Below are 21,063 nucleotides of genomic sequence, written 5' to 3'. Positions count from 1 at the left end.
CTTGCAGTTTGAATTGCCCTCGGCTACTATTAGAAAGAAAAAGAAGAGCAGAAAGTCTTTGAAAATAATTCTATTAGACTGAGATATGCTCTAGGTTCTTTTAGAGGTCAAATTGGCTACGGTGTGGGAGGGGGTGGGTTTTTCAGCATCTAAGACCAGGGCCTGCCCTGGGGTACATCTTGGGCTTTCTTGAACTCTAATCTCTCAAATACTTTGAACTTCCCAAGGCCAAATATCAAAACAGAGATTGCAGAGATGTCACACCAGTGGAGAGTATTCTCCCCAAAGATATATTCTGATATATTCTGTTGGAATGCAGCACAGAGCCAGGGGACAGATGAAAGAGAATACCTCCCCTGGGGCAGGTGTTTCTCTTCCATGGCTGAGAGAGGCAGGGAAGTTTGGGCTTATTTGGATGTTTTCATGATGGATCCTTTCTCACGAGACCCAAGGTAGAAGTTTAAATTTGCCTTCTATGGAGCCTGGGCTTTCTCAATTGTAGCTGGCTCTTCTATGGAAAATATTGTGTCTACATGTGTGAGTGTGTGAATGCATGTATACACTTCTGTCTTCTAAAACTAGCAGATATCCATAATGGAGAAGAATGAACAGGGCTTGTTTATTTATTCATTTTCCACTTTATAAGCCATATTGTCTTTTCCAGAGCAAATAGATGAACATTTCAAGTCTATTTTTTTCATGGTGATTTCAGGAATATTATGTTTAAAGGTTATTTGGGAGGTTTAACTTGGGATGTGGAGGACATTGTAAACCAAAAGACACTGATCATAAATAATCTCGAGATTCTTCTTGATTTCCAAAAAGCTGATCTCATTGCATTTGAGCCTGATTCATTTACATAATTGCAATAAGAAAAGTTAGTTAATATACATAATTCTCCATGTAGTCTGGTCAGAAAAATTAAAGCCATGTGGTGTTAAGCAACTACATAGTCCAGAAAATTAACTTCTGTCTGGGGATTTCTTAAAAATCTTCTTAGAGGGCTGGCTGGTTAGCTCAGTTGGTTGGAGCGCAGCCTTATAACACTAAGGTCAAGGGTTTGGATCCCCACACCAGCCAGCCAGCCACCACCAACAACAAAAAGAATCTTCTTAGGAAGTTTCAGTTGCCTTCTTATTCTAGGTACATGGTTTATTGCTTTTATTTACTCTTCTATTCAGAGGCTAGGAAACCAAACCAAGAGAGTTATCTTCACTGTTTCGCCTGTAATATCTATACATGGCGGGGAATGCGTCTCTCCTCAAGGGCTCCACATCTGCTCAGGTTTCCTGACTCACCAAAATAAGGTCACAGACCAGTTATCTGGGAGGGCTTTGTGGCTCTCCAAGTGAAGAACAACGATTTTTTCTTAATGGTGGGCTTCATACCTGAGTAAATGGAATTTACTCTGAAATATGACACTCCAGGTATGGCCTTGACTGTGCCATCTACTCAATTATTTACTGGTAAAAATTAGAAAAATTCTTATTGAACCTATACAAGTAATTGCCATTAAAAGGAAACAAACTCAGAAAACGTGTTCTTTCTGAATTCCGAAAGGTCACTGAGAACAAGATTACCATTTAAAAATGTTTCATTTCAGAATGTTTGCAAAAGCGTAGACTACTAAGTTAGTGATCAGGGATGCATCAGGAAGAAAGAGAAAGGACTTCATCATATCATATAAAAACAAGTGAACATTAAGAAATAATACCAACAATAATCCAAAACAGCCAAAATTATATTTCTTCATTACTTCCTTCAGTCCTATATAATTATTTTTTATTCCTCTGGATCTTGGTTCAATAGTTTGCTTTTATTAAGTCATCTGACTCTGAACTAAAAAGGGTCCTGAAAATCCTCATTCAGTCACTAATACCATTTGGAAATCATATAATAAATATCACCTTAGAAGTCTGTACCAATGTATCTGTTACTTGACTTACCAGTAGTTCAAACTTGATACAATTCTTTCCATGAGGTTCTAAGGTTGTCCTTCTTTGTTAAAGACCCAATGTCTAGGTTGTGACTTAGAGCAGAGTTGGAGAGGAAGTAGAAACTACCTGTTGACAGTAATGCTGAATGGTTATAGTTAACTTATTACAGTATTTAACAGTATCCTAATGGCAGAGAGTATAATCCCCTATTAGGGCATAATGTTTAACTATGTAATATGGATTTAATCAGTGTTTCCCTGGAGGATAAGAACATGTTATGAGCAGTGAGGACTTTGCTAAATCCTGAGGTCATTATGTGAAATCAAACATTTAAATTAATAATGCTTTACGTGGACAAAATTGATCAAGGAAAGGCAGACCTTTTCCTTTGATTTGACAGTTCTTTCCACGTAGCTCTCGCAATAGTTTGTGGCAGGCAGTGAGGGCTGAACTGAGGTTCTGGCAGTTGGCATGAGGAGGAGGGGATGGGTGCAGGGGAGAGACTAGAAGTGAAATGAAAGGCAGCCTTCAGATGGCAGCTCAGCAGTGGGGGTGGAGGCAGGCAGGAGGAAGGGTTGAGCACACAGTCCACCTTTCCTTGCCTGTCAACGGCCCCTTCCAGAAGCCACATGCAGCAGGTGTGGCATCTCTAGGCAGTCTCTGCCTCTGTGAGACATGTTGTTACAAGGGCCACTCACCTCCTAGCTGAGATTCCCCAAAATTGATATCAAGCTCACAGTTCTGGCTCTCTGCCCCCTGAAGGTGAAAAAAAGGACTTAGAAGTCAAATGGTTAGTGTTTAGAAAAGCAGATGTATTCAGCTGAAGGAGATGCTAGGCTATCCCATCTCCCTGGTAAACCTGAAGGAGAATGGCCAAGCTCAAGCCATCTCAAAGACTCAGGTTTACTGAGGGGTCGAGGGAATGGAATCTGGAAGAATGAAAAGCAGTGGGGAGGGGCACGTGAGCAGCGAGGGCTTCATGCAAGGTCTCAGGTGCAAAGTCTCGCCGAGGCTCCATCGGTTTCTACTCCCGTCTTTGCTGTTATCTCCGGGACTGCGCAGTACGTGCGAGTCTGCAGCTTCAGTCTGACTGGAAAACAACCTTACATTCATGTGCATAATTCATCTTGTCCCATAACCAAGGTTCAAAATATCAAATAACCATGGGAAAAGAGGGAACTCAGAGAAATTCATGCCAAGGAAAAAACTGTCTTTTAAAAGTCTTTTAGAGTCCGTGTGGTTTTAGGTCCCAGCATGGCTTCAGTCCTGCTCACTCCAATAGCATCATGGCTCTGGACTGTGTCAGGAGCAGTCTTGTTTCTGTGCCTATTGCGGAAATGACATTCCCTGGTCTCACAACTGTATGTGCATTAAAAATGTGGCAATATTTTCATTAGTACTGTTGATATTTTATTGTCAACCTTCCATTTTGAACCTCAGTTCCATCTGTAATGAAAACATTCATAAAGTCACTTCCAGGTAAATTCTGTTAATTCAGGGCTATTTCCAGATTCTGGAAAGTAGGGGTGGGATGGGGGCTCATGAGCTGTGATAATTGTGGGAGGCGGTTCTGGTGCTGTCTGTCCTTCTTTGGCATCTACCCACAAGATGGAGTTCTTACCATTTTCATTTAGTTGGCCAGCTGCGTTTATCCTTACCATGTCCAACAAGAGATGTCTGAGACCCCATCCACGACCTCTGCCCACATGTCCATTAAGGCCATATTGAGTCCTCTTTCCTCTATGCAGACTCTTCTAGACTGACTAGTCTTCTCACAGCCCTTCCTTGGCCCCATTCAGAGGCACAGTAAACTTGGGGATGCCCTTCTATGATTTTCAGACACCAAGAAAGACTGGTGGAGTTGCTATTGCCAGCCTTCTCTCTGTGAATCTGCCTGGCAGCCATTTCCCTTCTATGCAGAGGACATTTTTAACTGACTTTCATATTGGTGGCAAAACACAGGTCCTCTTCACTGCTGGGGCTCTCCACCTGTTTTGCATTTCACAATTGCCTCTTTCCAGCCCAGGACCCAGAATTGGGTCAAAGTTGGGGAGAACTATGGTGAGCAGAACCTTTCTAGGGGACTCCCTTGCCTGTTTTTCCCCTTCCCACAGTTTTACTTCCTGTAGCCCCACTTTGATCAACACTGGATGTGAGTGCAGAGGGTGTGCCAGGGCAGTGTCTCACTTGTTCTCTTTTCATCTCCTGGAGTGATCTGCTCTTCAGCCTTTGGTCCTTTGAGTTATAACATACCCAGCTCTTGCAAATCAGAAATCTCTTGTCTCAGCGTTAAGTTTCAAAAGCGTTTTTTGGAAGTCAAAGCCAAGTGGTTGATCTTTTGTTCTCTTTATCTGTCATCTGTCCTTTGATATGTCCCCTGAAGAGTTGGTGGAAGGTGGGGTCATCCTTTAATATCTCTGAATACTTCCCGTTACACCTCTAAATTACCTCATGACCTTGGACAAGTTACTTAATTGCCATATCTCTCTCATCTCTATAAAGCTGGTCCAGCCTCAAGAGTATAAAGTAATCATTGTCCAAAAAAAAAAAAAAAAAAAATTAAAAAGAGGGAGATGAAATTGAATCTGTGTGTTAGCCCTGGGGTTCTGTGCGTTTTCCCGAGTCCTTCAGGAAAGATCTCTCCCAATTTCATTTGGTATTGTCCAGGACCCAACAGCCAGCCCAGTCAGGAAATCACTTCTTAGATCTAACTTTAATTCTTTCAGGGAGTTGCTGCTGCTTTTTCTGCAATCCTTGATGAAGACTATGAGGAGTACTAGTTTAACTAGTACTAGTTCTGGGGTACTAGTTTCTTGATTCTTTACACTGGTTGAAAATCTATGGGGGAAATAGAGATCTTTTAAAATTAGAGGCTTTAAGGTACATTTTTCAGTTAGCCAACTTTTCCCCTTCTGAACCTGAGCATCCCCCCACACTGCCCTTCACAGGGACAAACCTCTCCCTCTCAGCCTGAGCTTGGCAGTCTTGTTTCCTGCACCGTTTATCTGATTTGGAGTTTCCTCATTGCTGAGGTGAGGACCTTGCAGAGTTGCAGGATTTCAGATCAGGAGATCATGACTTATCTTTTCCCATACCATGTCCAGGGTCCCCTCTATTCCTTTAGGTGTTGCAAGCTTCCCCATAGGGACCAAGGGAAGGCCAAGTGGGTAGGGCTCAGACCTCCCCCAGAGTGGCCCCATTTTTATGCTTTACCACATTAGATTACATCTGTAGGGAGAGTTCGACCACCCGTGGTCCTTATTCAGTCTCCGTGTACTAGAAGAGGACGCAGACGCCCACTGAGATAAAGAAACTTGCCTAAGGACAGAGGATGGGTCACTTGGCTCCAGATCTAGTGCGTTTGTTCCTACAACCTCAGCACACAGTCAGCAGTCTTCAGCCTGAAGATGGCAAAGGGTCTGTATGGTGGGAGTTTAATTTCTCCTGGGTCTGGAATCACTTACCTAAATCTTATAGTGTCAACTGTTAGGCAGGAGATGTCATTGTGTTCTCACAACCAGCAAGATTTTGATTGGCATTCCACAGAATCTCTCCCGCTCCCCTCCTCCACTCTGACTCTGGAGGAGGAAACAGAAGAGGACTCTAAGGACAGGTATTTTTTCTCTTCTGTTGGCACAGATGAGCTTTTGGAGAAGGGATGTGTGGGTCCAGTCAAGTAGCCTCAGAAATTCTGAGAAGGCTGTGGAGCTGTGAGCCTTTCCTGGCCTGACTGGAAGGGAGAAGCAGGATGGGGACACGCTTGGTTCAGGGAAGAAAGAGAACTGTTTTTCCAGAAGGGCATGCTGAAGAGGAAACACCTTCCCTCCAGCTGAGCTGTGTGGAACCGCACAAAAGTAGTCTACAGTGATTTCCTTTCTCAAATGGTGTTTCCAACCTGAGGGCTAGATTCTGGGGAAAAATCTTGGGTTGACAGACGGTTGTCTAATTCCATTCCTTATGACAGGTGGAGTTGGGGAAATGTGTTTAGATGGGAATGGGAGGCGGTGCAAAAAAAAAAAAAATGGGGTAAGGCACTCCTCCTAACTGTGTGTCTCAATGGAAAAATCCTAAAAGAATCCTGCTGCAGAGGCTCCTAGAAAAATGGAGATTTACCCCTGCATCCGGGGGAGAACGTTTTTCTTTCATGCTTGTTGTATAAGTGGGGGAAGGCCTCAGGCTTGCAAACTTGTCATTTAAAAGCAGTTTATGTTAACCTTTTCATACCCATTCAGCTTCATTCACTTACTGTTTATCACAGTACTACATTATGGTCAGAAGTTGAACATATAATCGAACATTTAATTTTTAGGGCCTTGTTATCCTAAATGTCATGACCTTAAAAAAATGCTTGAGAATTAGATTGGCAACTGCATCAAAGAAGAAAAACTCATTCTCTGGGACTCTGACATAACTGCTGGCTTTGATCTCAGGCTCTTCCTCTTCAGTGAGTTCAGCTCTGGGAAAGTAGACCATGAGTTCTTCTGATTCTTCTGAACCTATTTAGTGGGGACTGATTGGAGAAAGCTAAAAATGAAAAGAGAAGGAAGAGTAAACTGAGGCGAAGGTCATTAGTGGAGTTCAGAGAAAGGGATAGAGGTTTGTGCTAGAAATTAATGGCTTTGATAGTTTGCCCAAACAGCACTCTTCTCCTGCCCTTACTTTTTTTAACTTTACAAATTAACATTCAAAATGTTAGAATTCAAATGTTATAGTAAAAGTGTCTGTACTCCCAGTTCCGTTAGCTTCTTTTTTTGCATAAGTCTCCAATTATTTTTTATATTATACATACTAACTCTGTAAACTTTACTCATCCAAAATTGAGATCATATTCTATGTAATGTTTTGTACCCTGCCCTTTTTAAAAAATGTTTTTCCTTTTTGTTTTGTTGTTGTTTTTACCGTGCCTTTTATATGTCATAGGTACATTTTCATGTATGTACACACAGATAGATCTATGTCTATATAGATCTATATATCTGTACATATGTCTGTCTACTTATTACCACCCAACCTGTCTAAACTACTTCCTTGAACATCAGACTTAAATATGTAGTGACCACTCTGCATTTCCACTTGGATGCCCACAGACATATCAAGCCCAACATGTCCAAAATCAAACCCCTATCTTCCCCTCAAATATGCTCCCTCCTCCTGCAATATTTGCCATCTTAATGGTAACTCCACATTTCCATTTACTGAAGTTAAGCACCCTCTTTTTCTCTCACGTGCCACATAGAATACATCAGCAAATCTTGTTGACTCTACTCTCAAATATATTTTCAAATATATCCACTTCTTACCACCTCCACTTTTACCATATTAGCAGTTCAAGACATCCTCATCTTTTATTTTAATAGCTTCCTAATTGATCTTCTGGCCCCTATGTTCTCTTTTGAATGTGGCAGTCCACTGATTCTGTGAAATGTAAGTCAGATTATGTAATCCCCTGTTGAAGATACTCCAATGACTTCCCATCTTGTGAGGATTAAGAAGAAATTTAAGATCCAGCCTTTTCTTTTTCTTTTTTTGGCTGGCCAGTATGGGGGTTCCAAACCTGCGACCTTGGTGTTATAAGGCTGTGCTCTAACCAACTGAGCTAACAAGAATACAGTAACACATCAAAAAAATTATACACCACGATCAAGTGGGATTCATCCCAGGGATACAAGGATGGTTCAACATACGAAAGTCAAATAAATGTGATACATCACATCAACAAATTCAAGGACGAAGACCATATGATTATCTCAATAGATGCAGGAAAAGCATTCAACGAGACTCAACATCCCTTCATAATAAAGACTCTCTTCTCAACACAATAAAATCCATATATGACAAACCAATTGCCAATATCATCCTGAATGCTCTCCCCTCAAGAACAGGAATAAGACAAGGATGCCCACTCTCACCACTCCTATTTAGCATACTATTGGAAGCACTAGCCAGAGCAATTAGGCAAGAGAAAGAAAGAAAGGGCATCCAAACCGACCAGCCCTAAGAGGAAAAATTAAAATCCTTTCAATGACCTGCAAGGCCCAATATGACCTGGTTCCCTGATATGTCTCTGTCTCTGAAGATGTCCCATCTTCTTGCTTATTCTCCAGGCACACAGGCCTCTGTGGGGTCCCTCCAACGTGCCTTTCATGCTACTGCCTCAGCTTTGCACTGCATGTCTCCCGGCCCAGGCCATCTCCCCAGATATCCACACAGCAGCTCACTCCATCAGCAGCCTCTTCAAATCTTTGCACAAATGTCACCTTCTCAGAAACCCTTCCCCAGCACTTCCTATCCACCCCCCTTCCTTCTTTATTTTTCTCCATACCATTTAGCACCTTCTAATATATTAGATAGTTTGCTTACTCATTCTATTCATTGTCTGGCTTGCCCAACTAGAATGGAAGTCTCATGAGGGCTTTTTGCCTGGATTCTCAATAACTCTTAAACGTTGAATGAATCTATCTTATTCTTTTTAAAGGGTTTTCCATTGTATATATGCACCATAATTAACAATGTTTAAAATTAAAAAAAAATATTTATTGTGACACAAGATAATCTGGATAAGGTGCTCAATATGTGAACTGTGATAAGCACTTTATATGTATGTTAAATTCCTCTAACAATTAAATAATGTAATCTTTACTGTTGGTGAGAAAATTTAAGATTTGGATCAGTTCAGTACCTTGCCTGGGCTACACGGACGACACATGACAGAGCAAGGATTTGAAGCCTTTTCTAGAACTTGTGTTCTTACCTCACATGACGTGTGTTCTTTGTTGTTTGTTTGTTTTTGGCAGCTGGCCAGTTTGAGGATCTGAACCTGTGACCTTGGTATTACAAGGCTGCGCTCTAACCAACTGAGCTAACCGGCCAGCCCTGTACTGTGTTCTTAACATAAATTTAATGACCACTGAAAGGTCAGCCTTCCTTTGGAAAAATAAAAAATAAACACACCACACTTACACACAAATGTTACAACCACACATTTTAAACTAAATGTTACCGTGCATTTCAGAGAAGGTAGCCCTTTACTGATATCACAGCCCTCACTGATGAGACTTTTCCAAGGTGAGGGAATTAACATCCTCACTCATTTTGTCCCCTTTCTTTCTGCAAGCATGCTTAGCCCTCTGAAGTTTATCAAGACACTGGCAGGAGCTCATTGTTCACCTCCATATCCTGCTTTTCTGATAGCCACAAGTTTCCGACATAGCTCCTTAAAGATAAAAATTCATTTGTAATCTGTCCTCAAGTCGACTGCTCTTCCATTGCTCTACTATCTACTGCTGTGAAAAGAAAAGTGTTACAATAAAAAATAAATTGAAATTATAATCGGAAGAAAGCAAGTGGCTGCCACCCCACAAAGCAGGCTGCTTAGTAAAATGTCAGTGGGCCTCCTCCTAGGTTTGAGAGTTCTCTTGAGAGCTGGGCCTTTGATGGGGCCAGGAGTAAAGGAACGTGTGGCCCCACTGGAACAGGTGTAGTGAGAATCAAATGAGCTCGATTTTAACTGTAAAAATATACAGTAGTTCACAAAATGTAGCTATTTTGTCATCATCCTCAATACGAGGATGTTTCTCTTTCAAAACCTAACATGGCAATTAGACAGAAGGAGGCAGGAATGTCACTTTGATTATTTACTCGAGTATATGATGATGTCAGATAAAGCTTAGAAGAAGTCGTTGGTTGAATATATAGTGATAGATACTCAGATGGGTTGGGACTGCAGCCAACACAAAAACAAAACAATTACCCAGATCTCTCCAGTCTGAAGAGACCAAGGGAGAAGAGTGATCTGAGAGATATGCCCCATCATGATGGAGTAATTAGGGTGAAACCTTGTTTTTCTCTCCTAGTCCCAGAAGGGTAACCTCCAGGGCCCCTCCTGCTTGAAAAGAGGGAGCTTTATGGCAAGAGAAAGCAGACCCACTTACACAGTAGGGGTTTTGCTAGTGAGTCTCGTTATTTCAAGGCTTAGAATGAGCTGAAAGGAGAACAGTTTAGGGGGTGTTCTGGGAGGTGGAGGCATGTGATACTGAGATAGAGGAGACCACGGGGGTCTGTAGAATGTGCAAATCCCTGCTTTCCAGTTTCCTAGTGGTGCAATAACAGGTCTTGCTGGGGGCCAGTCCTTCATGTTTGGCTAAATTTTACCATGTAGAGGGACCTTGTAAGGAACAAATCCGGTCCTCCTGTTGCATGCAGCCTGGGGTGGGGGGGGGATGGGGGGTAGGCAGTCCCAGAAGGTAGTTAGTTGTGCCTGTCTTCTCCCACCATGGCCAAGAGAGTGCTGATTTACTTTGGCCTCCTTGGTCTGACTGTGCATGGTCTAAGCTTTGGTTTCTGTATTAGTCCTTTTCTGTTGCTTGTAACATAAATACCTGGAACTAGATAATTTGTATGAAAAAAAAATTGACTGCTTACAATTTTGGAGGCTGGGGAAGTCCACAGTCCAGGGAACACATCTGGTAAGGTGAGTCTACAGCAATGCATGGTGTCACATGGCGAGAATAGCAAGCAGAGAGAGACTCACCTCTCGTGCTCTTCTTTTAAAGCCTTCAGAACCACACCCCTGACCACCACTTTTAATCCATTCACCACAGCATTGTCCTACAATCTAATCAGTTCTTCAAGGCCCCAACTTTCAGTTACCATAGTAGGATTTCTCACTCTGAGCAGTTACAGTGGGGATATAAGTTTTGGGGGGACATTCAACCCAAGGCAGTCTCCTACATGGCTCTTGCCACCAGATTATATGTGGAGGTAGAGTGAGGCTGACAGCTGAATAAGTCCTCAAGGCCCTACTCTAGAAAGGAATGTGAGCATAGTCCCAGCTTCAGAAGTTACATAGGCAAGGAAGGCTGATGTCGTGAAACCAGACTTAGAAGTTAAACATCAGAGACCAAAATATCAGCGCTGACAGGGGGGTTAATCAGAATTCTGATCATGTACCAGTGCACAGGGCCAAGAAATACTCCAAAAAAATGACTTGCAAAAAATCACTTTTAGCCAAGTTAAAAAGGAAAAAAAGCCCTTTCTGTGGGTGCTAATAATCCTATGGAGCTGCTACCCTGAGAGGTGTTGCTGAGGCTGATGGCCTGAATCCCTGTTCCTGTGTCTCTCTACATCTTAGAACGTAGGAGAGTCTCTTCTAGGCAGGCTGATCCCCAGGGAGTCTTCAGAGGTCCAGGATGGTAGCTTAGAGGGGACAGCATCATGTCCTCATATTCCCTTGGCCCGATCTGCATTCAGATCGCAGTCTGTGGCCTGGTTCCTGCAGGGTTGGGGTATTGCTGGTTCTCCCAGCCTCCAGGACCTGGCATCTGTACTTCCGTCAAACTCCCCACTCCCACTCCCTGTATTGATGGGTGGCTATACGGGGTCCCTTCGCCTGCCAGGCTTCTGCCTGTGATACACCCCTGCCATCCTATCCTCTCCACTTGGGTCTTCAGCTCCAGCTTCCCCCCATACCGTTCATAGCTGTGTACAGCATGTCCAGCACAGTGGGTGGCACAGAGCAGAATGACATGGTCATTGATGGAATAAATTGACTGAGGGGATGGGATGTATGGTATAGGCTCTTGCTATTTTCCAGGAACTTTCATGTACCCGAGCTTCCAGTGGTCCCAGCCTTGGAAAGGTGGGGTTTTGTAGGTTGATGAGGCAAGCTCTTCAATCCAGACTCCTGCTTCTGAACTCCCTCGTGTCAGTCATTCTGGAGCTTGACCTCAGGCTGCATGTAACTGCCGTGTGTTTCTGGCTCCTCTGGACTGGGAATGGATGCCATCATCCAAACTGGGCTCAGGTGGGTCTCCCCTCTCCTCCCATCCCGCCTCCCTGACTTGGGAAAAGGGCTCAAGGTGTCACAGGAAACAAATATGTTTGCCTTGATGACTGAAGTGTAACATGCTTTAGTATAGAACATTCTGTTCAGAGTTTACTTGGTCTCTTGTGAGAACACAGAGAACATTTCTAGGCAAAGGAAGAAGTATCTCGAGATTGCCTGAGTATGTTCTCATATGAGTTGAGAACTTCTGGTATAAGAGTTACCCATAGTTCTATGTTGTGAGACAGTTGGATTAAAATTTGATTACTGCTGTGCCTACTAGGAAACTTGCCTATTTAGGAAAAATATAGTGAACTGTTCTGTTACTTCATATACCTTGCTTCTGAAGACCTCTAAGCTCTATTTAAAATTTAAAGCTTAAGGCAATACCCAGAAGCTATTTTTTCCCTATAAAATCGAGGGCAGTGATTGAATCTGCTGGTAGTGAGAAATGTGTCTTTTCATCTGTCCATCCATCCATCATTCATCATCCATCATCCATCCAGCATTTATTAAGTACCTGTTCTGTGCCCAGGTCTTGTGCTATTTCTCCCCTAAGTAAGATAACAAGAACTCTTAACACCAAAGACATCAATAATGTGTTCTTCCTGTGTTGGCATATGGAGCTCACTTATATCCCAATGTAACAATCATCTAGAGCTGAGCTGTTTTCCATCTCTTTATGGAGTTGGCTTTATAAATCCAGGACTCCAAAGGTTTTTTTATTGCTTTCTGAGTACTTTGCTATAATTTTGACCTACTGCCATTATAGTCTCTGTGGTCAGATGAGCTAAACTTTGTTTCATGTGGTTGAAACAAGGAAATTAACTTAAAAATATAGGCATTACTATTACATTGTGGTCCCTCTGATATACTGGCATTGTCTGCCTGCTAGATTGTGACCTCCTTAGGATTACGTCTAATTTATTTTTATATTCCTAGCATAGGATCTGTTGAATGAATGGACACAACTAAGTATAAATATTAATTTGTGATATATTATTTATATATTTAATTAGGATAATATTTAAATAAATAAATATCAAGTTTAAATTTAGTGTCTTTTTACTTGCTGTCTGTTATGAGTTATTGTTTATTCTATATAAGATGGAGACTGACCTTCCTGGTTTACTCCAAGACTTTTTTTTTTTTTTTTAAAGTAAGAAGTCATTATTTACTTATTTAATTACTATTTTAATTTATCAATATACAATATAGCTGATTTTCGTGCTCTAAGATTTCTGATTCGAGCTGGCATCTAAAATCTCTGGGTTGCTTTCCCACTCAATTTCTGTGATTACCACAACTGAATGTGTTGCTCTTTGGGGCCCTGTGAGCCTTGGTTGTTGGCTCTTTGTCCATGAGCAGCAGTTAAGGGAGAAACCACAGCCGTGGGCTCTAGCACATGTATTGCTTTCTGTTTTCCACAGGAAGGCTGCTCTCCGCCTGACCTCCCACGAGTCTTTAACTGTGTGTCTCCAAATTTTAGGCAAACTTGTTTATACTTCTTTTGCTGCACTATTTGCCCTTCAGTTACATGTGATGGGACTTGTTGAGAGGCAGTGTCGTATCCTAGCAAATGCGTCGGCTGTGGAGCCAGGTGGCTGTGGAACTGAAGTCCAGCCCCAGGACTTAATAGATGTGTGGCTTTGGGCAAGCTACCTAAGTTCTCTGAGTCACAGTTTTCTCATCTGTAAAAACAAAGAGAGTAAGGTCTATCTTGAGAAGTTTTTATGAGGATGAAATTAATTCAGTGAAGTAATTATGAAGGCAGCTGCTTCTAAAAGGTACTCAGTGAATATCATTCCTTCTTTAGTTCATACACACACACACACCATTAACCCAGATCTGCTCTTCATGCAGGTTGGTAGCACTGCCTTCCAAAAGACCTTGCAACCTATAATCGTCTTGCCAACTCATAGCAGATGTTATGAGCTGTCTACCCCATACCCATTCAATTCTGCTTGTCTTTGAGGAAGAGTATGCTCATCTACCTTCTTCTTTTCCCAGCTCTTCCAGCTGAGGATGTGGCCCTGTGATTCAGTCCTGGCCCATGAAATGCAAGTCAAGTCTGGAGATTTCCGAGAAAGCTTTTGCTTTCATGATAAGCAGGGTCAGGCACAGCTCGTGCTGTCCTTCCTCCTTGCAGAGGGGTGAGCGGAACTGTGGCAACCATTTTGTTACCATACGATGCCGAGCCCAGGAATTAAATCCCACCCATGAAGGATGACTGAGCAGAAGCTCAGAAAGACCTGGGGCCCTGATGGCTCTGTGAAGAAGCTGAACCACCGTCATGACTGCCTCTCTCCTAACTTTTTATGTCACAAAGGAAATCCCTATGAACTTATGTCACTGCTAGTTAAGCTTTCCGTTATTTGCAACTAAACTCATCTTCTCATTGACATGGAGTGCATCCCTTTTATAAACCACTTGCTTAGAGACAGGCAATATTGGTGTAAGGCCAGGAGCTCCCAAGGAGTCAGGGACAATGGCATCTTGGTGTCAGGGAAGAGAGAGACCCAAGATGGCCTCAGGAATATCACTCAGAGTGTCTCAGGGACTTGTAGTTCCTAGACTGGGCTAAAGGGTTTAGAAAGACCTGGAGTGGGAACATCTGACCTGTAAGTCTGGTTGTGTGTCAGGTGTTCCTCATGCCTTGCAAAGACTACCAACAAGGGAGCAGAAAGGATGTTCCGTGGAACAAACCAGAGAGGTATGTTGGACTAGAACACTCTGCGTGAAAGTGAGCAGCAGGGACCGCCCAGTGGGAGATGACAGCTGTGTGGCGAAAGACAGTAGACACAGGCTACTGTGCAATAAAAAAAAAAATAGAGTTATACATGCTTATTATAGAACACTTAAAAGGTACTTCAAAATACAAGGATAAATTTGTAAAATTACCCAGTCTCCCAAACTGAATATAATCACATACTATTTTAACATCTTTATTATCTTAGTAATATTTAATATTCCCATGTCATCAATTATTCTTTTAAAACTTGATTTTTTTAATGGCTGCATGGTGTTTGATTCTATAAATGAGCTATAATTTTTATAACTAGTTCTCTGTTATTGAACATTTAACTTCTAATTTTTCATTATTATAAACACTGCTTTTATGAACATCATTGTGTATTAATTTTTCACACATCTTAATTATTTTTAAAGGATACATTCTAGCAGTAGAATTTCTGGTTAAAAGGGTATGCATATGGTAAATCTTTTGTTACATACTGGCAGAATTTCTTCCAGAAAAGATATATGACCAACAATATATGGGAGTGCCTATTTAGAGGACCCTTGACAATTTTAGATACTGTAATTTTAAAAATAATTTTTCTACGTTCTGGGTTAAGAAAAAAGATAGCTTTATTATCTAGAATTTAGTTCAGCAGTATATACTTGACACTCTACTGCCCAGATAACAGTGGCTTAAACAAAAGAGGGTTTACTTCATTTTCACATAAAATAAGTCAAATGCCAGGAAGTCCAGGGCTGGATTGGGGTGACCTCAATCATCAGGAGCCCAAGCTCCTTCCACCTTGTTGCTCTAACAAGTTTACCTTACATTCCAAGACGTCTGCTAGATCTCCAGCCATTCCATCTGTGGTCCAGTCAACAGGAAACATTGAAGAGCAAAGAAGGGCACACCTTTTTTCTTCAAGCAGACCTCTATGAATTTGGATACAGTATTAGGCTTACATCTCGGTGGCCGACTCAGTGTGAACTTAGTCTGAGTCTAGTCACATGGTCCTTCCTAGATGCTGGAAAGCAACAAGCCAGCTGAAAATCAAGTTCTTATTATTAAAGAAAAGCAGAAGAATGGATCTTGGGAGGCAGTTACCTGACTGTCACATTTTTATTTTTTTACTTCTTTGATTACACTGCAGGTTTAACTTGTGTGTGCACGTACACACATGCGCGTGCTATTGGTAATTCTTTTTTAATTGCCTCCTATCCCCTATGCTTTCTCTTTTAAGGCACTGATCTTGAGAGTTTATAAGGTGATTCTTTTACATATTGAGGATACCAATCCTTCATGTATATTTCACATTTTTTCCCCCAATGTGTCATTTGCCTTTAATAGTGTTTTCTGATACACTAAGATTTTGAGGTTTATATCCAGTCAGGTCTATCATTCTTTCCTTTTACAATTTCTGGCTTTGATGTATGTTTAGAAATCTTTCCCCTACTCTGAGACCATATAAAATTTCACCTATGTTTTCATTTTGTTCTTTCATGGCTTGAATTTTTCATGTTTGATGCATCAGGCCAGAGGCATTCAAACAAGAAGAAACAGCTCTACTGTAAGCCGATACTTAAAGTTTCCATCGAACAGTACCTCACCTTTGCACTGTAAAATATGCTGTTTTCTACTCTCCAACATCATACCTTATACTTGTATTTTAGAAAGTTATGTTCATGACCCACTCATGGATTGCAACCTGTAGTTGGAAAAATACCATTTTAATCAATCTAATACTTTTCAGGATATAATAGGAGAAATGGAACTATGGTTTTTTTTCTATTTCAGATAGCCAGTTTTTAAAGTGATTTTTTACTCAACAATTTATCTTTTCATCCATTATTCTCTTTTTCATATTCTTCATGGCAATTTATACCTATTCATTCTCCCAGAGATATTGAAAATCATTTTGAAAACTTTTTTAAAAAATGAGATTTAGATTGGATTTACAAAGTCATTTGAGAAGAGTTGATAGCTTTACAGTTAAGTCGTTCCATCTGGTAACACGGCGCATCCCTCTCTCCGAGTCTCCTCAGCAAACGTCTGCAGTTTTCTTTCTGATGGGCTCCCATATTCTCATTACATCTGTGACTAGAGAGTCGATGTTTGTGATTGCTTTTTGTGAATGAAATCTGTTTTCTATTTTTGTTAAAATGATTATTTCCTTCAAATAGGAAATCTTGATTCTGATAGTTTTTTATTTTATCATTCTGGGTTTTCTGTAGAAAACTATATCATCTGCGGATAATGGGCATTTTTATCTTCCTCTCCAATGTAAATTCTAAGAAATAGCTACATTTATTCATGACTCACTACTGATAGACACTGTGTATCCTACGTATGTTTCCTTTTAATCATCCTGAAAGCCCAGGGATGGAGGTACTGTTATCTCCATTTTAAAGATGAAAAAACAACCCTTTTAAAATTCAGATTGCTCCAAGGCAAACATCTAGCAAATGCAGAACAAGGATTTGAACCCAGACCATTCTGACTCCTAAGTCTGAGCTTTTAAGCACTTTCTATATGTATGTTGCATTTCTTTTTTGTGTCTTAATGCCTTGGTTAAAACTTCCAGAATGGAGTGAATAATGATAGTTTATTAAGAAACCCATGGTGTGGTAATTCGTAATTTTTCTGGGGCATAAATGTGAACCAGTTTGTGAAGGTCTTTGGTAGTCATCCCTCCACGACTGGTCTGGCCAACTCCTCGTGTGTCACTTGCGGAGAGAACTCTCGTCTCTCTCTTGGCTTGGTCAATTCTTGGTCATTCTTCATGCTTAGAGCACTATGCACCTCACTTTTCAGCACGTGGTATCCAACAAAGATCTACTATTTCCCGAAGTCATTAGTTTCATGTTTATTTTTTCGCGTAAACTTTTGTTCTGTTTTAGCCGCTGGCCTGTACAGGGATCGAACCCTGACCTTGGTGTTAGCACCATGCTCTAACCAACTGAGCTAATTGGCCAGCCCCTTCATATCAACTCTTAATTTTTTAAAAAAAATTTTAGGTTTATAGAAATATTGTGAAGATAGTACAGAGAGTTCCCAGATACCCTGCACCCATTTCCCCCTATTGTTAACATCTTACATTGATATGGTATATTTGTCACAATTAATGAACCAGTATTGATACATTACAATCAACTAAAGCCAATATTTTATTTCAGATTTCCTTTGTTTTTACTGAATTTCCTTTTTCAGTCCCAGGATCTCATGCAGAATACCACGTTACATTTAGTCATCATGTCCCCTGAGGTTTCTCTCTCACTTTTCTTCTTTTTGATGACCTTGCAAGTTTTGAGTACTGATTGTTTATTTTCTAGAATGCCCCTCAATTGGGATGTGTTTTATGTTACTCTCATGATTAGACTGGGGTTATGGGTTTGGAGGAGGGAGACCACAGAGGTAGTGTCACTGTCATCACATCATGCCAAGGGTACATGCTGTCTACATAACTTACCACTGTTGATGTGAACCTTGGTCACCAGGGTGAGGTGGATTTTGTCAGGTTTCTACATTGTAAAGATACCCATTTCCCCTCCTTTCTATACTATACTCTTTGGAAGAAAGTCACTATGCACAGCCCATACTTAAAGAGGGGGTAGTTAATGTTCCATCTCCTTATGTAGACACTTTAGAGTGGACTGTCCACATTTATCATTTGGAATTCTTCTGCATGGGAGACTCATCTCTTTCCCCCCATTTATTCAATCAAGTATTTATATAATGTTGGATTCGTGAACATTTATTTTGTATGTGATGTTATAATCCAAAACTAACTATTAAATTATGCCATACTAAAATTTTTTTGTTCAAATTGTTCCAGCTTTGCTACTGGGAGCTCCTTCTGTTGGTCCTGTTTCCTTTTGACATACTCTCATTGTAGTTTATTCTATTTTATTATTTTTGAGCACTTTAAAAATTTCTGGCACTGCAAGATACTCCAGCTTCATCTTGTGTTTTGCTTATCCCAGCTGTTGAATCAGCCATTCTCTAAGCACTCCTGGTTCTTTTCATTGGCGAATGGGATTAGAAACCGAGATCTGAGTATGAGGTGTGCTCACTACTCAGTTACTCATGTGCTTCTCTGCCGTCTCATTTGACAAAACAAGGAAATATATGAGTGTATACTAACCCATATATACACACACATGCACACCTATAAGTTACTCTCTGTAAATCCATTTGTATCTATATTAAGCTAAACATGAGCTCATACTGATGTCTCCAACTCTTGTCCATTACTGAATGCATGGATCATTCTAGAATGATCTCCTCCCCTTGCTTATCTGTAACTTCATACTCCAACAGTGAGAAACTTGGCTCCCACCATCCACCATCCATTTACTTAATTATTCAATTCCAGTATGAATGTATAGTGGTATAAAAACTGTTAACCACAGCCTTTTTGCCTGAAACATGTACTTTGGGTAATCCAGTGCTGGCCAAGCACATAGTAGGCCCTCATTTATCACTCGTTGACTGCCTGGAAGGACAATGGGGAAACTCCCTTGGCCAGTGGATGAATCCAGCAGATGGCTGGGGGTGGCCATCTCAGTCGGCCCCTGTACCTCAGCATCTCTCATGAGGTGATAAACACTATAGTTCCCCAAAGAAAAACGATTCCTAATGCTGATGATTAATATGAAGACGTGCAAAAAGGTTTGCCAAACTGATGATTCTTAACCAAAAAAAAAAGGAGAGATTTGGGATAAACAAGCTCAGAGTTGAATGAGAACATCAACCCTACCATACAGAAACAAGAAAGGCAGTTCATGAAATGGGTTCAGCCAAGGCTTCAGCCAGTGTAAAAACGTTTGTGGTCACTTTTATGCTCTGGTGTTTTCTGGCAATTCGAGAATTGCTAAATGTGTCTGGAAGTATTCATCCCTTATGCATTTTGTGGGTCTGTATTTGCAGACTGTTTTCCCACCTGCCTTCCCTTGCTCCCAGATATGCTTGGAGATTGTCTCCAGCATTTGTCTCCTCTCTGCAAGGCATGTATGTGCTTTCTGATTATTTTTCCAGCCACATGCAGGGCTAGGGCGAGTAGATATTTGCCTAGTATGGACTGGCAGCAGATGGAGCTCATCAGGATGCATTAGAACAGTAGTCCAAACCCTCATGAAGTGCTAGCCTGCTGTTAACAGCACCCTTCCTGCCTCTTTGGATCGCTGGGTGGGCCCACTTCAGCTGGAAGCCAATCAGTACTGATGGGGTTCTTTGCTCCAGGCTCAGAGCCCAGTCTCTGCTGGCATCACCACCCAGCAGGCACTGGGCAGCGGCTGGACACAGCCTGAACAGGGAAACAAGTGCAGGAGGAACAACAGAAGCCCAAGTGAAAATCTGGCTGTGTGTGACAGCTCCACATTAACCTTCAGAGAAGCTCTCCTGGGAGGCTGCCTTGGCAGAGCCAAGCCAGCAGCTGGTTTTATTACTCTTCAAAGCATGGCAGCAATGAATGGGTTGCCTGTAGGGATATTTTATCTTAAGCTAACCTAAGGAAGGCTGGCCTGGGAGGGAACCTATTCAGGTGGAGAACCAGCCACCTGTACACTTGTGAATACCCAGCATTGCTCTGGGTAGCTGCGATGTTCCCTTTGGCTGGGCTGCTCTCTCTTTCTCTCTCTCTCCTTTTTTTTTTTTCTGCAGGGCCTGCCCAATGTGGTGGCTCAGTAGAAGCTACTGTCATCAGAGGGTTTATAGGATAGGTTATACTTAGGGCCTTGATGCCAGGGCTGTTCCTCTCTCTGAGCCATAGTTAGAAAGCCTTGCCTGCTGATGCATAGGCCTTGCCCAAAGGGCTCTGGGACGTGGTGCATTGATGCTCTGGGATTGTAGGCCAGTCAGAAGGTGGCAGATGACGGCTTGTGATCTAAATTCACATCTTCCAACTTGGGTCTTCTGCAAAGGCCAGCATACAGGGTGGAGTAATATTGAGAGTTGTAACTAAAATCCAAGCACTCAGTGGATCATTAACATGGACATAGGTGTTGAGGTCCTCAAGGATGAAGATTCATAATTTCTTTTGTCTCACGTCTGTTGTTCTCCTAGGCAGTGTGTCCCTATTGCAATAAAAGAGCATGTGGAGGGCAGAAAAGCAGAGTGGTGAAAAGTCCTGTTTCTAGATTCAAACAGGTTTGTGTTCAGTTCACAAACCTGCTAGTTGGATGACTTTTAGCAAATCCTGTTTAAATATCTTCATTGGAGGAATGGAAATACAAAGAACAAGACTTCCGCATGGAGGTTTTTGAGGTTTGAATGAAATAATCAAAGATAACCTCATGATAAATGATATCGTTACCACTATCACTACCACCATCACCGTCATCTACATTGTTATGAGTGACAGGAAGGTCATGTAACAACATCGTTTTCACGCTCTCATCAGCCCTTTGCATTTCATCAAAATCAGAAAACCTTTCATAATTCTTTTTTTTTTTTCCTTCATGATTCCTGCTCTATGTGGGACATATTGAAAGATGCAGACATGCACCCACAGTTTCTGCTCTCCTAGAGCTTATGCCTTCTAGGGGTGAAAATTCATGAATTTATTA

The 21,063-nt window shown here is 41.5% G+C and overlaps 1 protein-coding gene across 1 annotated transcript in view; it reads left to right on the top strand.

Annotated features, from left to right (window-relative positions):
* SPOCK1 (SPARC (osteonectin), cwcv and kazal like domains proteoglycan 1) overlaps window positions 1-21,063 on the top strand; it is a 498,033-nt gene that overhangs the window by 409,089 nt on the left and 67,881 nt on the right. The gene's annotated exons all lie outside the window — the stretch shown is intronic.

This window comes from Cynocephalus volans, chromosome 2, assembly GCF_027409185.1.
Source record: "Cynocephalus volans isolate mCynVol1 chromosome 2, mCynVol1.pri, whole genome shotgun sequence".
Classification (NCBI taxonomy): domain Eukaryota; kingdom Metazoa; phylum Chordata; class Mammalia; order Dermoptera; family Cynocephalidae; genus Cynocephalus; species Cynocephalus volans.
The sequence above is the reverse complement of the archived record's forward strand: the minus strand, read 5'-3'. Positions and strand labels throughout refer to the sequence as shown.